This window comes from Mytilus californianus, unplaced genomic scaffold (genome assembly GCF_021869535.1).
Source record: "Mytilus californianus isolate M0D057914Y unplaced genomic scaffold, xbMytCali1.0.p SCAF_25, whole genome shotgun sequence".
NCBI lineage: Eukaryota > Metazoa > Mollusca > Bivalvia > Mytilida > Mytilidae > Mytilus > Mytilus californianus.
The window spans coordinates 1,848,951-1,870,256 of NW_026262674.1; the positions used below are offsets into that span (position 1 = coordinate 1,848,951).

The following is a 21,306-nucleotide window of genomic DNA, read 5'->3' on the forward strand; positions in this document are numbered from 1 at the left end:
TCTATATCTAGAGAACCATTATGATTTCAAAGTTTATACTTGACATGTATATTAACCAACACCAGAGGGTGTGTCATAATGTATGTACAACTTCCTATTTCAAAGGTCAAAGTCAAAAACTTTGGTTTTAGTTGAGAACCCCCATGTCCTATGGAAAAGATCGTGCCTGCTCTATATCTTGAGAACCGTTATGATTTCAAAATTTATACTTGGCATGTATATAAACCAACACCAGAGGGTGTGTCATAAATTATGTACAACTTCCTAGGTCAAAGGTCAAGGTCAAAAACTTTGGTTTCAGTTGACAACCCCATGTCCAATGATAAAGATACAAATTTTTTACCACACCTTATTCACAGCGGGGCCCACAGAGATGGCTCCCACCTCAATGTTATCTAGTTCTTTTAAAAATTGTTGATGGGTGCAGATTTTCCAACTTGCCATAGAAACTGCTGAAATTCTTTTTGATATAAATCTAATATAATTATATTTGGTAAGAATTGTACACATTCAGACATTAGAGCACTAAAAATGCAATTTTCCATATATATTAAACAATGTTTAAAACCTATGAAAAAATAAAAAGGATTTTATAGGATTTTCAAATATTGCTTTTTAAACTATATGTAATAAAACAGAAAAGTGGGGGTAAGTGGACAACATTTTTTAATGGAACTACATGGAAACAAGAGTGCACATGCTGAAATGTCTCGCCTTCTTTACTAATCATTGATATTATGTTGATAGTCCTAAATATAAAGCTTTATTACAACTGTCACATAAACTTAACATTAACCAAGTAAACTAAACATTGACCAATGAACCATGAAAATGAGGTCAAGGTCAGATGAACCATGCTAGGCAGGCATGTACAGCTAACAATTCTTCCATACAACAAATAGAGTTGACCTATTGCTTATAGTTTAAGAAAAACAGACCAAAACACAAAAACTTAACACTGAGCAATGAACCTTGAAAATGAGGTCAAGGTCAAATAAAACCTGCGTGACTGCCAAATAGATCATAAAATATTTCCATACACCAAATATAGTTGAACTATTGCATATAGTATAAGAAAAACAGACCAAAACACAATAAAATGCTTCGCTGGGCGCAGCTTGATACGACCGCAGAGGTCGAACCCTGAACAGTTGGGGCAAGTATGGACACAACATTCAAGCTTGATACAGCTCTGAATTTGGATTGTGATTAAATATTTGACACAGCATAGGTTTCTGACACAGAAAGAATGTGGTCTAAGAACTTCAATTTTTTTAATTTACCTATTATGGTCCAATGCCCAAAATCAAAATACATGGTTAGATTCAGCATATCAAAGAACCCCATATATTCAATTTTTGTTGAAATCAAACAAAGTTTAATTTTGGACCCCAACTTGGACAAACTTGAAAACTGGTCCCATAATCAAAAATCTAAACACATGTTTAGATTCAGCATATCAAAGTACCCCAAGAATTCAATTTTTGTTAAAATCAAACTAAGTTTAATTTTGGACCCTTTGGACCTTAATGTAGACCAATTTAAAAAACAGGACCCAAAATTAAAAATCTAAAAACACGGTTAGATTTGGCATATCAAAGAACCCCAATAATTCAATTTTTGATGAAATCAAACAAAGTTTAATTTTGGACCCTTTTGACCTCAATATGAACCAATTTGAAAGCGGGCCCACAAAATAAAAAATCTAAATACATGGTAAGATTCAGCATATCAAAGAACCCCATATATTCAATTTTTGTTGAAATCAAACAAAGTTTAATTTTGGACCCCAATTTGGACCAACTTGAAAACTGGGCCAAAAATCTAAAATCTAAATACATGTTTAGATTCAGCATATCAAAGAACCCCATATATTCAATTTTTGTTGAAATCAAACAAAGTTTAATTTTGGACCCCAACTTGGACCAACTTGAAAACTGGTCCCATAATCAAAAATCTAAACACATGTTTAGATTCAGCATATCAAAGAACCCCAAAAATTCAATTTTTGTTAAAATCAAACTAAGTTTAATTTTGGACCCTTTGGACCTTAATGTAGACCAATTTAAAAAACGGGACCCAAAATTAAAAATCTAAATACACGGTTAGATTTGGCATATCAAAGAACCCCAATAATTAAATTTTTGATGAAATCAAACAAAGTTTAATTTTGGACCCTTTTGACCTCAATATGAACCAATTTGATAGCGGGCCCACAAATAAAAAATCTAAATACATGGTAAGATTCAGCATATCAAAGAACCCCATATATTCAATTTTTGTTGAAATCAAACAAAGTTTAATTTTGGACCCCAATTTGGACCAACTTGAAAACTGGGCCAAAAATCTAAAATCTAAATACATGTTTAGATTCAGCATATCAAAGAACCCCATATATTCAATTTTTGTTGAAATCAAACAAAGTTTAATTTTGGACCCCAACTTGGACAAACTTGAAAACTGGGCTCATAATCAAAAATCTAAACACATGTTTAGATTCAGCATATCAAAGAACCCCAAGAATTCAATTTTTGTTAAAATCAAACTAAGTTTAATTTTGGACCCTTTGGACCTTAATGTAGACCAATTTAAAAACGGGACCCAAAATTAAAAATCTAAATACACGGTTAGATTTGGCATATCAAAGAACCCAAATAATTCAATTTTTGATGAAATCAAACAAAGTTTAATTTTGGACCCTTTTGACCTCAATATGAACCAATTTGATAGTGGGTCCACAAATAAAAAATCTAAATACATGGTTAGATTCAGCATATCAAAGAACCCCAAGAATTCAATTTTTGATGAAATCAAACAAAGTTTAATTTGGACCCCAATTTGGACCAACTTGAAAACTGGGCCAAAAATCTAAAATCTAAATACATGTTTAGATTCAGCATATCAAAGAACCCCATATATTCATTTTTTGTTGAAATCAAACTAAGTTTAATTTTGGACCCTTTTGACCTTAATGTAGACCAATTTGAAAACGGAACCAAAAATTAAGAATCTAAATACACGGTTAGATTCGGCATATCAAAGAACCCCAATAATTCAATTTTTGATGAAATCAAACAAAGTTAAATTTTGGACCCTTTGGACCTCAATGTGGACCAATTTAAAAACGGGGCCCAAAATCCAAAAACTTAATACTTGGTTAGATTCAGCATATTAAAGAACCCCAAGAATTCAAGAATAAAACCCCATTGAAATTGATCAAGAAATAAGCAATTTATACGAAGTATCTTCTTTTGCACAATACTGTGCAATTGAATATTTCTTGCTATTGTGCAATACTGTACAATTGACAATTTCTTGCTATTGCGCAATATTGTGCTATTGGATATTTCTTGCTATTGCGCAATACTGTGCAATTGAAGATTTCTTGCTATTGCGCAATACTGTGCAATTGAAGATTTCTTGCAATTGTGCAATACTGTGCAATTGAAAATTTCTTGCTATTGCACAATACTTATTATATAATAATTTACACATCCTGTTTGGTGTGTATCTCCTACCATATCATTATTATTTGCTTTTAAATATTAATCAGAAATAACCAACTTAAAATGCAAAATTTTAAAAGAAAAAAAAAAGGAAAAAAAGAAAAAAAAAAGAAAAAAAAAAAATCCCCCCCCCCCAAATTTTTTGAACCCCCTTATGATTCATCACCCCCAAACTCAATCCCAGCCTTCCCTTTGTGGTATGGTACCTTGCAGTACAATTTCAGAGAGATCCATACACTTGAACACAAGTTATTGTCTGGAAACTAGAAAAATGCTTATTTTTGGCCCCTTTTTGGCCCCCTATTCCTAAACGTTTCGGGCAATTACCCACAAACTCAATTCCAGCTTTCCCTTTGTGATATGGAACCTTGTAGTACAATTTCAGAAATATCCAAACACTTACACACAAGTTATTGTCATGAAACTAGAAAAATGCTTGTTTTTTGCCCCTTTTTTGGCCCCTAATTCCTAAAATTTTGAGGCAATTACCCCCAAAATCAATTACAGCCTTCCCTTTGTGATATGGAACCTTGTGGTACAATGTCAGAGAGATCCATACACTTACACACAAGTTATTGTCTGGAAGTTACAAAAAGCTTATTTTTGGCCCCTTTTTGGCCCCTAATTCCTTAACTGTTGGTACCATAACCCCCAAAATCAATCCCAACCTTCCTTTCGTGGTATTGAACCTTATGGTAAAATTTCATGGAGATCCATTCACTTAAACTAAAGTTAGAGTGCGAAAACCAATGTGTCTTCGGACGACGCCAGACGACGACGACGACGACGACGACGCCAACGTCATACCAATATACGACCAAAAAATTTTCAATTTTTGCGGTCGTATAAAAACTTAACTATAACCACTGAACCATGAAAATGAGGTCAAGGTCAGATGACACCTGCCAGTTGGACATGTACACCTTACAGTCCTTCCATACACCAAATATACTAGACCTATTGCTTATAGTATCTGAGATATGGACTTGACCACCAAAACTTAACCTTGTTCATTGATCCATGAAATGAGGTCGAGGTCAAGTGAAAACTGTCTGAAGGGCATGAGGACCTTGCAAGGTACGCACATACCAAATATAGTTGAACTATTGCACATAGTATTAGAAAAAAAGACCAAAACTCAAAAACTTAACTTTGACCACTGAACCATGAAAATAAGGTCAAGGTCAGATGACACCTGCCCGCTAGACATGTACACCTTACAATCATTCCATACACCAAATATAGTAGACCTATGGCATACAGTATAAGAAAAACAGACCAAAACACAAAAACTTAACTATAACCACTGAACCATGAAAATGAGGTCAAGGTCAGATGACACCTGCCAGTTGGACATGTACACCTTACAGTCCTTCCATACACCGAATATACTAGACCTATTGCTTATAGTATCTGAGATATGGACTTGACCACCAAAACTTAACCTTGTTCATTGATCCATGAAATGAGGTCGAGGTCAAGTGAAAACTGTCTGACGGGCATGAGGACCTTGCAAGGTACGCACATACCAAATATAGTTGAACTATTGCACATAGTATTAGAAAAAAAGACCAAAACTCAAAAACTTAACTTTGACCACTGAACCATGAAAATGAGGTCAAGGTCAGATGACACCTGCCCGCTAGACATGTACACCTTACAATCATTCCATACACCAAATATAGTAGACCTATGGCATACAGTATAAGAAATACAGACCAAAACACAAAAACTTAACTATAACCACTGAACCATGAAAATGAGGCCAAGGTCAGATGACACCTGCCAGTTGGACATGTACACCTTACAGTCCTTCCATACACCGAATATACTAGACCTATTGCTTATAGTATCTGAGATATGGACTTGACCACCAAAACTTAACCTTGTTCACTGATCCATGAAATGAGGTCGAGGTCAAGTGAAAACTGTCTGACGGGCATGAGGACCTTGCAAGGTACGCACATACCAAATATAGTTATCTTATTACTTATAATAAGAGAGAATTTAACATTACAAAAAATCTTAACTTTTTTTTCAAGTAGTCACTGAACCATGAAAATGAGGTCAAGGACATTGGACATGTGACTGACGGAAACTTCGTAACATGAGGCATCCATATACAAAGTATGAAGCATCCAGACCTTCCACCTTCTAAAATATAAAGCTTTTAAGAAGTTAGCTAACGCCGCCGCCGCCGCCGCCGGATCGCTATCCCTATGTCGAGCTTTCTGCGACAAAAGTCGCAGGCTCGACAAAAAACAGACGAAAACACAAAAACTTAACACTGAGCAATGAACCTTGAAAATGAGGTCAAGGTCAAATAAAACCTGCGTAACTGACATATAGATCATAAAATATTTCCATACACCAAATATAGTTGAACTATTGCATATAGTATTAGAAAAAAAGACCAAAACTCAAAAACTTAACTTTGACCACTGAACCATGAAAATGAGGTCAAGGTAAGATGACACCTGCCAGCTAGACATGTACACCTTACAATCATTCCATACACCAAATATAGCTGACCTATTGCATGCAGTATTAGAAAGAAAGACCAAAACTCAAAAACTTAACTTTGACCACTGAACCATGAAAATGAGGTCAAGGTCAGATGACACCTGCCAGCTAGACATGTACACCTTACAATCATTCCATACACCAAATATAGTAGACCTATTGCATACAGTATAAGAAAAACAGACCAAAACACAAAAACTTAACTATAACCACTGAACCATGAAAATGAGGTCAAGGTCAGATGACACCTGCCAGTTGGACATGTACACCTTACAGTCCTTCCATACACCGAATATACTAGACCTATTGCTTATAGTATCTGAGATATGGACTTGACCACGAAAACTTAACCTTGTTCACTGATCCATGAAATGAGGTCGAGGTCAAGTGAAAACTGTCTGACGGGCATGAGGACCTTGCAAGGTACGCACATACCAAATATAGTTATCCTATTACTTATAATAAGAGAGAATTTAACATTACAAAAAATCTGAACTTTTTTTTCAAGTAGTCACTGAACCATGAAAATGAGGTCAAGGATATTGGACATGTGACTGACGGAAACTTCGTAACATGAGGCATCCATATACAAAGTATGAAGCATCCAGGTCTTCCATCTTCTAAAATATAAAGCTTTTAAGAAGTTAGCTAACGCCGCCGCCGCCGCCGCCGCCGCCGCCGCCGCCGGATCGCTATCCCTATGTCGAGCTTTCTGCGACAAAAGTCGCAGGCTCGACAAAAACCAGAGGATTCAGAATATCTGGTAAAAATTCAAAAACAAGAGGAGCAAACATCCTAAAGACAACAGCTGACAATTTCTTCTTTGCTGACATATTTATTGAGCTTGTCCTTCATTAAAAAGAAATGAATGTCAACATTGAAAAGCGAAACAAGGTAGAAACCAGGAATAATTATTTCATTGACTGAAAGAGCCCCAAAATCTTTCTTAAAAAGGTAATACAATCATTTACTTACATTATTTTACCTATAAAATGAAATTAAACCTGGAAAAATTGTGATTACGTGATTGCAGCTGGTTGTCTGTTTATATATTTTCATAATAATGTCCATATCGTGTAATATGACTGTTGGCAGTCTTTTTAGTTTTAGTTTGTAACCCGGAAATTGTTTTTTCTCAATCGATTTATGAATTTCGAACAGCGGTATACTACTGTTGCCTTTATTTGGAGGTCATCTTGATGGATTATCAGATGTCATCTTGATGGATTATTAGATGTCATCTTGTCTAAAAGAATTTGAAATGCTGATACATTATATCGTCCATGCATTATCAATTGTTTCTTTCGAACTTATTGTAATTTGGATATACATTTTAGTATAATGATTCAAATATGAAAATTTGGGGGAACATAAAGGAGTAGGTTTGATAAGGCCCTAAAATGGCCCCCATTTCTAGCCACAATTTCAAATTAGAAGTGCACCTCTGGGTGCGGGATTTTTTCGCTGTACATGTATTGAAGACCCATTGGTGGGCTGTTTTCTGCTCTTTGGTCGGGTTGTTGTCTCTTTGAAACATTCACAGTTTCCATTCTCATATTTTTTTCCAGGTTTTTCTACATTTTTTGTTGTATTTTTAATCTTATGTGAATTTGAATTCACTGTAGATAATTTTGTGTACTCAGTACTGCCAGTACCATTTTGAATGCAGAGAGGCTATACTCTTAAAATATTCATTTCAATAAGCTTTAAACTACACTTTACCTGCACAATAGCTACCACCAACGATAAATCAAATTCCTCTTTTCTCGTAATATCAAGTCCAGATTTCATCAGTCTTATATCTGGACGAGAGGTGACACTTTTATTTTCTCGTAAATTTTTCCAATCAGTTTGATCTCCTTTCCCAAGTGTAAAACTGAAATAAGGAGTAACAATAAGAAATAAACTCATAATTTCCGACAGTAGACTTATTTGTAGATCTTGTAAACGCAAATAAATTGATAAAAATCATCATTGAAGGGCAATAACTCCAATAAGAAGTAAACTCACAATTTCCAACAGTAGACTTATTTGTAGATCTTGTATAGCTGATCATTTTGCTTGTTTAGAAGTTTCTATTATAGTTGTTCAGATATTAGAGAAAAACACAAATAAATTGAAAAATTTATCATTAAAGGGCAATAACTCCAATAAGGAGTTGTCTGACAATTTCAAAAATGTTGAAATATTTATAGATTTTGTCATGCCGATCATTTTTGATAATCATGATAATTGAAATTTCTCTCCATCGATTGTAATTTTCAAGATTATAGGCATAAATGATAAAATGATAAAATTTGTCATTGAACATGTTAAAGGACAAAAACTCCATTAAGAAGTTGTCTGACAGTTTTGTTGTAATGGACAATAGGTAGATCTCATCATTTTGAACATTTTTGTCTCCTATTTATAGTGGTTTTCAAGTTTATATCAAAAATTTGCATTTTACCCCTATGTTTTATTTCTAACCACGTCAGCCAAGTTGGAAGGCAGGCCACATCATTGGGCACTTTTTTAAAACTAGACACCCTAATAATGATTGTGGCCAAGTTTGGTTAAATTTGACCCAGTAATTTCAGATAAGATTTTTATAAAAGATAACGACAAGGGATGATGACAACGGACTCCAATGGGCCAAGTGAGCTAAAAATAAACTGTTGACACCAAGATATGTCTCGCCTGTCAGAAAAAATTCAGAAAAAAAGACAATATGATAAGACAGCAACATTGCTGATTAATTCAAAATCACTGAACCATAAGCTGGTGGGAAGGGGCTCGAAATGGTCAACAAACTAAGATGTACAGTCATGTAACTTTATAGAAAATATCAAACTAACTCAGGAGCCTGTAGTTCAGTGGTTGTCGTTGGTTCATGTTTGTGATATTTGTTTTATAGTAAACTGTTTTGTTATACTGTGGATTCATTATTATTCGTTGGATATCAATTTTCGTGGGTTTCGTGGGAACAGGTGAACCACGAATTTAAATGTTCAACGAATTACAAATTTGCTATAGGCTTTGTATGCAGAGATTGGCTAAACCACGAAATCAAATATCCACGAAAATGCAAGTTTTCCTCAATCCACGAAAATTGATACCCACGAAAATAAATGAATCCACAGTAAATTAGGCCATTAGTTTTCTCAATTGAATTGTTTCATATTTTTCATGTCCGGGCCTTTTATAGATGACCATATGGTATGAGTTTTTCTCATTGTTGAAGGCCGTACGGTTGCCTATAATTGCTTACATCCACTTCATTTGAACTTTGGTGGATAGTTGTCTCACTGGCAATCATACCACATCTCCTTATTTTTATATAAAGCCAAAAACTTAACAATGAAAATAATTATTAATTGCTCTAGAACTATAATCCAAAGCCACTGGACCATGACCTTGGGATCAGGGCCTCAAAATAGTTGTCAAACTGATATGTACTGATAGTAATGCAACTTAATACAAAATATCATTGATCTATCACAAGTAGTTCTGATCAAACTAACTTAAGCAGAAAAATGAACAATTGTTGAAGCCATCGATGACGAAGACCATCGCCGGAAAAGCAATACTTATGTCTTGCCTTTTGCTAATTTCGTCACAGGCGAAACAAAATTTACTTTACTTACAATAATTTTTTTGGAAAAGATGAAGGGAAGATTATTCAAAAGATATAAAAAGATGTGGTAAAGGTGCCAATGAGACGACTCTCCATCCAAGTCACAATTTGTAATAAAGTAAACCATTATAGGTCAAAGTATGGCCTTAAACCCTTGAAAATAAAATAAAAATCTTACAAATTTACTTATACAAATTTACTTATACAAGTAAATATTACTTACATCTTCAAGTTAATAAACATGGCTTGAATAAGTTTTACCCTTACTGTAAGACAAAGATCCTATATTTTCACTGTTTACCAATTTTCAGTTTTTACATGCAAAAACTGACAGGTAGTCAGTACTGCTGCTGAAAACTTTCACTTGTTCCAGGCAATCAGACAGCCTTTAATGTCAAACCCTGTACAAAATACATATTGTACATGTAGATGACATGTCTTCTAAACTTTCAGACGAGACAAAAAACAAGAGGCTCTCAAGAGCCTGAATCGCTCACCTGTTATTTTTTGCCTTAATCTTTCATCAATGATTATTTTTGCTTTTCAATATATAAGCTACATCGGATAGACATCGACCTTTAATATGCAAGTGCCCGTATTCATGTTCATTTGATTTTCAAGCATTCAAATTAATACGAAACGAAAGATGAATTTTGGTCTGTTTTGTAGGGTTCTAATATATCAACCCAATTTTCAAACAGTTACATACTGTCTATTGAGGTTTTCTTTAACCCGAAATATTTTAACAGATGTATTGATATTCATTTGCATAAGGTCGATTTTTATCTGACGCAGCTCATATATTAATGAGTGGCTTAAAAATGCCATTTAAACATGTTAAATGTTCTTTGTATCTGTCATATTTTCTTCAATTTTAAGCAAGTAAATGCATTTTACCCATATGTTCCATTTTAGCCATATTGGCCAGGTTTCTTGACTTACAACATGAATAAAATACAAAATTTATACTAGATTCATTTGAGAAGATTTTTAAAAGTTAGAAAACATAAACAAATTGTGTAAAATTGTCCTTAAAGGGCAATAACTCCTTAAGCAGTCAGGGGACTTATTGAAATAAGTGATTTTTAAATCACTTATTTAAGTAGCAAATTCGAAGTTTGTCACAAATTGTGATTTTGTAGTTTTACCAAATTTTAAACACATAGGTTTAGATAATATCTTTTCATTAGTAAAATTGAAAAAAATGAACTTTTTGCTTCTTTTAAGCAGCAAGGTTTATGCCTTTGATGCAATCATTTAGCTGCAAATTCTATTTTAGTTGAAAAAATGCTATAGAAATGATACTTTCTTAACAGATTTTTCCCAGCAGTGGGAGTATTTTTCCTGTAAAATTCAAGGTTTCATCTTATAGATTAATTATGTAATAAAATTCTACTGTTCGTGATCAAAATTTCACTGTTCGGGGGTGTTGAAATTAGTGGGGGTTATTAAAATAATGATACTTAAAGAAGTGATTTTTTGGAAGGAAATTGAGGTATGATACTTAAACAAGTGATTTGTATGTCATTATCCTAGATTTAGTACAAGGTCATCACCTGACATGACCCGGTCATCCTATCAACACAGATGTTGGTTCTGATAATTTTAGCAACATAATTAGTCCCTGGATCATTAATATTCTATATTTAAAGCTACAATAAAATTAAATCACTTAGTCTAGTGATTAATTTGTACTACTTAAATAGGTGATTATTAAAGAAAGACAACTCTTTAACTTCCAACCTTTATGGACATAATGTTACTTGAATCAGTGATTTAGAAAATCACTCATTTAAGTAAGTCCCCTGACTGTTAAGGGGTCAATTGACAATTTTGGTCATATAAATTTTTGTACAATGTAGATATAAAATATGTTTTAGTTACCAAATGTCAAACGTTTGGTTATGTGTAGATACACGATAGGAGGGACTAAATTGCACGAGAAAGCTCTGCTTTCGAGTGCAATTTAGACCCTCCTATCGTGTATCACACATAACCAATCGTGTGCCATTTGGTAAATCTCATGTGCCAAATGTTCATTCGACGTCATCGCTAGCCGTCACGTTGTTTTCCCGCGGTAGAATTTCAGTTTGCGGTTTGATGTGTAAGGAGCAAAATGGATAATGCCAAAGTGAATTTACTAGAAACGGATTTTTTATATGCCCACTGGGATCAAAGTGTTGACGACATTACTTTATCCCAAATATGTACTGATATGGAAAATGAACAAACTGTTTTTGAAAAAATGGACGATTTAACCCTTTCACAGGCGTTAGATAAGTACGAAGTTGACATGGATGTGAGCCACGAGGTAGATATTTCTCAATTAGATTTTCAGTTAACACAGGTTCCAATAACTGCCGACAATGTAATTGAACAGTTGGAGAAAATCATCGTGCCGGAAACTAATGTCGCGGTAAAAGCAGAGGGTCATGTTAATAATGGACGGTATGGTAACTTCGTTAACGATATGGACATTGACATTTTAGTTAAATCCACCGAGAGTAAAAACACCAGAAAGAATACAAATTGGAGTATATCTACGTTCAATGATTGGAGAAGTGCGCGCATAGCAAGCACGAGTTGTGCCATTCCGGAGCTCACAAGATTTACAGTTGGTGACATTAATCAATGGATGAGCCGTTTTGTGATTGAAACGAGGCGGCAAGACGGAAAACCGTACCCACCGAAAACATTGTACATGTTGTGTGTAGGAATATTGCGGCACCTACGTGAAAATGAAATTCATATCAATTTCTTGGACGAAAAGGACTCGCAATTTTATGAGTTTAGGCGTTCGCTTAGTGCTAGAATGACACAGCTAACGGCTGAGGGAATAGGGACAACTCCAAAACAAGCAGAACCTATTAACCAGGAGAGTGAAGATATTCTTTGGGAGAAGAATTTACTAGGAAACAAAAGTTCGAAATCTGTGCTTTACACTATGTTTTTTTACAACAGCAAACTGTTTGGTTTAAGGGGTGTAGACGAACACAGGAACTTGTCAACAGATCAGTTTAAAATTGGAAAAGATCAAAATGGACATTACATTGCCTTTTCTGGAAGAGCTAGCAAAACCTACAAAGGTATGTATTATTAAAAATTAAAAGTTAACAATTAGGTTGTACTGTAATAAGAAGGTCAAGGTGGAATCATTAATTTTCGGAAAATCAAAGTGTCTTCTTCGAGGTCCGCGTTGATATTGTTATTCAATGTTTAATCTTTATGTTTATCTAATGACGTAAATTTATACATTGTCAAAATTCAAATATTCGGCTTTCACTCTTGAGCATTCCTGAAGAAGGAAAATCCAGAAAAGCGATTTGGACGCATGAAATTTATAAAGTGTTTCATTTTTTGGTAGCAATCATGGAATCCGGGTCCGTTCGCGCCCATTCACGTTCGCCCCCTTTCACGTTCGCACCCCGGGTCCGTTCGCACCCTACACGTTCGCACCCTTTTTATTGATTTTGTCTTAAATAATTTTTCAATCGTATTTTGGTTAGTGTATTGCTATAAATATTTTTATGTTCATTGTTTTAAAATGAAGTGACTTTCTAAAAACGATTTTTGTGTTGAATAATTTTTTAATCGTGTTTTGGTTATTGTATTGCTATAAATAAGTTTTTTTTCATTGTTTCAAAACATGCAAAATAAAGTGACGTTTTTTGTGTTGAATATCTTTTTAATCGTGTTTTGGTAAGTGTATTGCTGTATTTTTTTTTTTTCATTGTTTCAAAATAAAGTGACTTTCTAAAAAAGGTTTTTTGTGTTGAATATTATTTAAATGTTAAGATACCAAACCGCTTTAAACTCAACAACAATAACATTTTGAATCTTAATTGTTTTTACTCATACCAAGTTAAATACATGCTAATATAACTACATGCAGAATTTACATCAAGTTTAGCTGTGTAAACACCATATATAATTAACAGTAATCATAAATAATTAATCATCAAATCAATTTAAAACAATATTTCATTTAAAAAATTCAAAAATTGTCGAATTTTTCCTTATTTTGAGATAAATATCTTAAAAAACATCTTATAATTCATCGGGTTTTTGAATAAAAAAAAAGGGTGCGAACGGACCCAGGGGGCGAACGTGTGGGGTGCGAACGAGTAGGGTGCGAACGTGTATTGGGCGCGAACGGACCCGATACCGCAATCATGAATGATTTGGGATTCGAAACCTGTAAAATATCTTATCGTATTATCTATCTTATTATAAGTCATGGCATGCATGAGGGTGTTGAAGGGAGTTTGCAGAAAAGAGAATATAAACGGGAAAAACGTATAAAGACTAGAGAATAATGAGGTGCTAAAATATAAAAAATAGAGAAAAAATGGCATGAAAATTGAAGAATACTGAAATGAAGGACCCCCATCAAGATACTTATGCAAGTTTTCCCGAATGATTATGTATACAAACTTCACTAATAATTTTGATATCATGATTAAAATATTTATAAAGTTTTTTTAAGAAGTTAAGACACATGAACTAGATATATAATACACACATAAACATTTAATTCCGTTTCTAGTAATTTTGTATTAAATATCTTTTATCCTCGGTGTTTCAGGAGGACTTCATCAGAGACACCTGACTGCAAAAAACATAAAGCACCATTTCCAAAATCTTGATTTATTTAAGATTCATGAAGATTACCTAAGTATTATTTCTGAAATGAACGGGAACTCGTTTTACAGACGACCTTTAGAGAAAGGTTGTGAAATCAAATTCAGTTCACAGCCATTAGGTGTAAATAAATTGTCATCAATAATGAAAAGCATGTGTTTTGAGGCAGGAATCGAAGGTTACTTTACAAACCATTCCGGAAAAAGGACGTGTGCAACATCTCTCTATCAAGCTGGCGTTCCGGAGCAAGAGATAATGAATAGAACCAGACACAGATCTGTTGAAAGCGTTCGAAAATATAAACGAGCTTCAACGGAAATGCTAATGGATATTTCAAACATTCTTGAGCCAGGAGGCCCGCCAAAGAAATGTAAATTGGAATCACAAGACAAAGAAGAAAGCATGGACATGGGCAAATCTGGTCTAGATAGTATTAATTCCGGTAATGCTGATGGCAAATGTGTGTTTTCGCAGTGCATGTTCAATTTTACGGGAGGAAATTAGATGTTTTCACAAAATCATATTTTAAGTGATATATATTCATTACGGAGTTAATGTGATATATTTGATTTTCCTTAGTTCTGATTGATGTAGATATGAGTTACAATGAAGTGTTTTGGGAAATACTACACTGTTAATACTAATATATCGTTGTACAGTTGTATATTGAAAGTTGATATGTGGGAATATAAATTTTGAGCTATTAAAAGTTATTAATTAAAATAAAATTTTATGTTTTACTGATGCAGTATGGCTTGAAATCAAATATGTATAAAGATAAGATGATGTGGTATAAATGCCTATGAGACAACTATCTGCCCGAGACTAACGAAGTTGATGTAATTGTCGAAACTTTCGTACTCATTTTTGATTGATTAGCCAATCAGTAGCAACATCCAAATCTGTGATGGTTATCTGTTGTGTTATTGGCTTACCAGTCAAAAGTCCTTTAATACGCCCATAGTGTATGTGTAGATACCTCACACTTTTTACAACAGAAAGTCGAATGAACTATGGTACATGTGTCTCTTATCATTGACAAATGATTGAGAAAATATGTCTCTGTATACTTGTTTTTGTTTATTTTTGTCTATTTTTGTAAATGTCAGCTGGTATCATTCCTGTATTGAGATTTACACCAATAAAATTATTTGATTTGATTTTGATTTATAAAACATTTTTGCTGTTTACAGTTTATCTATATCTTTATCTTCAATAATATTCAAGATAATAACCAATAAATTGCTTCGCCGAGCGCAGCTGGATACGACCACAGAGGTCCAACCCTGATCATTTGGGGCATAAAGGACACAATATTCGTGCTTGATACAGGTCTGAATTTGGATTGTAATTAAATATTTGACACATAACAGGTTTCTGACACAGAATAACTGTAGCCAAAGAACTTAGAATTGTTTATATGATTTGAATTTATATTCAATTTTTGCTTTTGTGCAATACACTATGCTGTTGCGAATAAACCCCCCCCCTGCAAAAAAAAAATTTTTTTACCCCCCCAACCTTTCTGTTTAAAAAAAAGTGTTTTACCCCCCTCCCCCCTCCCCTCTTTTTTTCAACAAAAAAATATTAGTCTAGAAGAAATTTTCCTTTCGATTTCTGAAATCTTGAGAACAAATTGACCCCCCCCCCCCCTTTTTCCAAAAAAAAAATTCTTTCCCTCAAGATATGGTCATAATCTCAATTCAAATTTCCAATGGAGTTTGCAACCATAATTATCCATTTAAAGTGGCTAGGGGGTCTTAATTAAAATTGATAGAATTTTTTTATAATTTGTCAAAATGAAGTTTTTATCATGCTTTTTTCAAAAATATAATAAAAAGTATGGGTCACCGAACTTTTTTTCACGCTAGAGGTTGTGCAAAACTGTAAAATTTTGTATAGATCATGTAGATTATGCATGGAAAATCAAATTTTGTGTGATAAAAAGAAAACTACTTGATAGAACTTTAAGATAAAGTGTGAGAAGAAAGCTCTTATAAGATGCTTTCAGATAAGAAAAAGAAACAATGGGGTCACCGAACTTGTTTTCTTGCTACATATCAAAATAGATAAATTCACAACACTTTCTATTATAAAAATTACTTTATCAGAGTTATCTCCCCTTATTTGGCAAAGTTGAAAAAAAATCTAATCAAACACAAATAAGGTGTTTTTGAGAAATTACAGCCGTAATTATGATAAAACACACAATTTTCTATATTTACATCAAAAGTCTTTTATATAAGTTACATACTACTCTCAAAATTTGCACATTTCATGAAATATCTAGACCAACGTTATCTGCTATTTCAAAATCCAAAATGGAGGAAGACACCCGAGCCACCTTAAATTCATCATAATAGTCTTAAAATAGAAAATGACATACATAATCATGGCTAAAATAAATTTACCTTAAACATGTTAAACAGCATTTTTTAAATTATTAAAATAGTAATTTCTAAAAATAAATTGACAGCTAATCACCTCAAGACAATGCAAAATTTCTTTATACATAATTTAAAAGCAGTGTAAGGGAGGTAACATTGAATTATCTTTTGTATTTCAGTAATTGTTCATTAACCAGGAGACCCTTGTTTTTTCTCACTTTTTTGCCCCTAATTCGATCCTAAACGGTTTTAGCCAAAACCCCCCAAAGCCAATCCTAACCATCCCTTTAACACTGTTTTTTTGTGGTATGGAAACTTGTGGTATAATTTCAGAGAGATCCATACACCGTTCCACAAGTTATTGTCTGGAAACTAGAAAAAATGCTTAACATTTAACAAAGTTATTGTCCGGGAACCAAATGTCTTTGGACGACGCTGATGATGACGACGATACCAATATATGACCACAAAATTTTTTGCCGTCGTATAAAATTTTCGAAATTTCCTTAAAATAACCAATTTAGTGGCAGCAACCCAACATTGGTTTGTTCGATTTGTCTGAAAATTTCAGTGCAGATAGATCTTGACCCATTGAACATTTTTACCCCATGTCAGATTTGCTCTAAAAACTTTAGTTTTTTGAGATATAAGCCAAAAACTGCATTTGACCCCTATCATGCCTATGTTCTATTTTAAGCCATGGCGACCATGATTGTTGATGGATCAAAACTTCAGATACAATTTCCAAACTGGATACTCTAAAAAACATTCAGTTAAAGTATGAAGGTATTTGGCCCAGTAGTTTCAGAGGAGAAGATAATGATAACTTTAGATAGAAACAACATTCTTTCTTATTATAATGTGACTCACCAGGGTCCATATTGCATTTATAAGAAATCGCATTCTAATCTAATACACCATGTACATATATATCTGTATGCAGTTTTTTAATGAAATAGCATTAATTATCCTTGCATTTTTTTTTTCGATTCTTCCAAAATCACATTAATAAATGCACGCAATAATTTCTGAATTTACATTACAAAATGTACATGATATACACATAAATGTATTTATGTATATATAAATATATTCATGATATACATCTACATGTATAATGAACTACACCAGTTCTTACCAAGCATGTAGACAGCACATCTCTGAAAATGAAATAAACAGTTTTGTGTAACTTTCTTCATAAATTTTATGGTCAGGATTTCTTTTAACATCAGTTGTAAGACTTCTCAGGGATTTCAGAAAACATCCAACTCTATATCTTGTCAATCTATGAAAAAAACAAGTAGACTGCAATGATGACATGCCAGCTAGGTTTGTGCATATATGCTCATAGTATTTTAGGGAGCTACCATTTGATTTTTATGGGGGGGGGGGGGGGCAGGGTGAAATTTGAAAAAAAATAGGCAGGACAGGAGTTTTGAGTAAAAAAAGGCAGGATGAGACACTTTGCAAAAAAAAAAAAGGCAGGACAGAGATTACAACTAAAAAAAACGCAGGACAAAATTTTTCATCCAACCCCCCCCCCCCCCCCTCATAAAAATCAAATGGCAGCTCCCTTACTTAAATTGTCTATCTACATACATAATTACCATGTGTGTCTAGATTCCACCTTGCCATGCAGCACCGTCCCTCAAGTCACATATAATTATGCACTATAAGAATTTTTTTCATGTTGGGGTGTCCCTGAGAAGGAGATATTTCACTTGTATAGGGGTAAATTCAGTAAATATAAACATGATAAATATACGTCATCAAGGACCGCTCATTTGGGGGAGAGCTTTCTGTATAACACTGAAGTCTTATGCTCTTCTGATTGGTAGATAATGTTTGTAATAAATATTTTTTGAATATGCACTTTGTAATTTTAAGTCAGTTAGGGGTACTACTTGTACTAGTAATTTTTATTTACTTGAAGAAGTAAATAAAATATATACTTATATAAGTTAATTTGTAGGATACTTATACAAGTGTATCTTATTTACTTGTATAAGTAAATTATTTTTTGGCCTAGTTACAAATGTATGTTCCTTAGACATTCAGATTTTTTTACTTATACAAGTAAAAAAGTCATCCTATCTTCTAATTTCTTGAATTCTTAGAACTTCTTTGCTCTAACAGAATTTTGAATTGTCTGTCCTTTGCAAATGTCTTTACTACATGTAATCATTTAAACATGTTAGCACATACTTACAACTTCTCGTCCAATCAAATTGCTTATATTTGCCTTCTAATTTTCATAGTACATACTTTTCCCGTGTACTAAGTAACTACACATGAATGACCACAAGGGTAAGATTTCATTGTATCATAATGAAGATATTTAAAACAAAAATTGCCGCTGGCTGTTTTGAAATAAAATGCTGTGTTCCAAATTAAATTAAATAGTTTGTAATTAGTTTTCACGTTGATTTTTAAATATCCTGCTATTAAAATCTTTGGATCTAAAAAATGTTTTTGATAATTGCTATTTCTTTCATTTAAATAAAGGGTAATACATATGGTTCTTTATACCTTGATTAGAGTACAAGGATATCTTAAAATTATGATAATGTAATAATGTATCATCCATGCAATTACTTTGTACACAAAAAAGTGTGTACTATGAAACCTTGTGAAGGGAAGTTAAAGCAACTTGGTGATAATTTTTTAAACTTTCTTAAGGAAGGTGATCTATTTCGTCATGAATTGATTGATTTATTGATTATCGGTTGCTTAATTTCCAGTGGCAAATATTTCATGCATGTTCAGGACGATGTCATGAATTGAAAAATTGTGATTATGTCTGAAGATAATGTGCCAATTATATATATAAACATATTCTGATAAATCTTTTAGTTTTTACTTTGAAATAATAAAAAAAAACAAAAAAAACACACAAAACCTATAATCTCTGATCTATTGATAGTTGCTTTTTAATGCCTATCTGCTAGACTATATCTATGAGGACAAACTATCTATATGTTTCAAATTTATTATAGCTTTAGTTTTTAGTGAAATTAAAAAATGTTTTCAAAACATGTAAAGCTTCCACTGCAATTTAATTATTATCTGCTTTTGGTCAATTTATTTGGTCATCTTACCATGTAAGAAGAACATGTATAGTGAAACACCACTTTATATCAATATACATACTTACACCAGCAGCTACCATCTTTTCATTCTGGAGTTAAGGGCCTTTTGAAATCACATATTTTACAATGATACTAGTGAGTAGATTTACAAAACTTCGTTAATGAGCTCCGTTTTACAAACACCTGTGATACAAGTAGTCAGCCAAAATAAACTATCAATAGACCAATTAAAAGATTACTCGAGTTGTAAATATGTGCTAAATTGGATAGTCTATGAAAAGGTATATACTATGAAATTAAGAGCTCGGGGCAAGCCCCTCGCTCTAAATTTCATAGTATATACCTTTTTATAGACTAACCTAGACTTAAATGTAATTTCACGGACAATGAAAATCTCATTTGTCTGTTATCTTCAGAACACTGCTCATTTACAAGCCCCCAAGGAGTAATTTTTGAAGGCCTTGTGCAAATACTTAAGATCTTTGAGCAATCAGTTTCTTTGTTGAATTAATGAGATGAAACAATTTGAACTCTTATCAAAAATTATGAGCTAACCTGAGAAAAATTGTTAATGGCATGATTTTACATCTCAAAACTTCATGAACTTCAGAATTCTTGTGGGATTGTAAAAAAAATTTACTTATACAAGTGAATTTTTTAGAAAATTAAGGGGAGATTATTCAAACATTATAATTAACTTATATAAGTATATTTTATTCACTTCTTCAAGTAAATAAAGATTACTTGTACAAGTAGTACCCCTGACTGTAAGTAGTAAGCTGGAAACTATTGCATGGTTGTCGATTGCATTATATTTATAGGATCACAATATTTCTTACATACCAGATATCGCCAGACTATATAGCTAGGCGACTCCTCACAAAGAAGCTAGCCCAGCCTGAAACACCTATACACGGATGTGATCCCTCATTATAGAGGCTCATGAAATATGTCAGATGAAGTTTTATTATCAATGGCAGTCACTATCAAATATAAAATATTTCATATAAATGTAGGATAGCGACCACCATTAACAGTAAAACCTGATCTGACCCACAATGAGCCCCTGCGAGACTTTCAACAAGGTAAATAATGTTTTTCCAAACCTGTTCAATGGAATGAATAAAATCATGAAAAAATTGTTAAATAATAAATACTACTAACCGATCAGGTTCCTCTTCAAGGAGCTTTACTAAAATATCATCAATAAGAGCTTCAAACTCAACACAGGGAACATTCCTAGGTAACAATTTCAATTTTCTAAAAAGTGCCAGGTTTATTTTCTCCAAATGTTTTTTTATTATGTCAGCATGTTTCACCTGCTCATCGGTTAACTGCCCAATACAACTGAGTTTTTCTAGAAGGTGTGTTGATGAAGGTAACAAATCACTGTTGTAAAAAATTCTAAAATTACTTTCTACATCCATGCTGGGAACAGTATATCTAAAGTCAATATATATGTTCCTGATCCATGATATCCCATTCTGAAACAACGTTGCTGATCTGTGGCGATGAATATGAATTTGAACTAAAGCTGCATGACC

At 33.2% G+C, this 21,306-nt stretch overlaps 1 long non-coding RNA gene across 1 annotated transcript; it reads right to left on the minus strand.

Moving 5' to 3' along the window:
- Window positions 1-7,771: 7,771 nt before the first annotated feature.
- On the minus strand, window positions 7,772-21,182 carry LOC127732521 (uncharacterized). Its single transcript, XR_007996297.1, has 3 exons — window positions 20,927-21,182; window positions 17,812-17,958; window positions 7,772-7,905 (listed from the first exon to the last, which is right to left on the minus strand). It is a non-coding gene; the product is annotated as an uncharacterized LOC127732521 (long non-coding RNA).
- Between the last annotated feature and the right edge of the window lie 124 nt (window positions 21,183-21,306).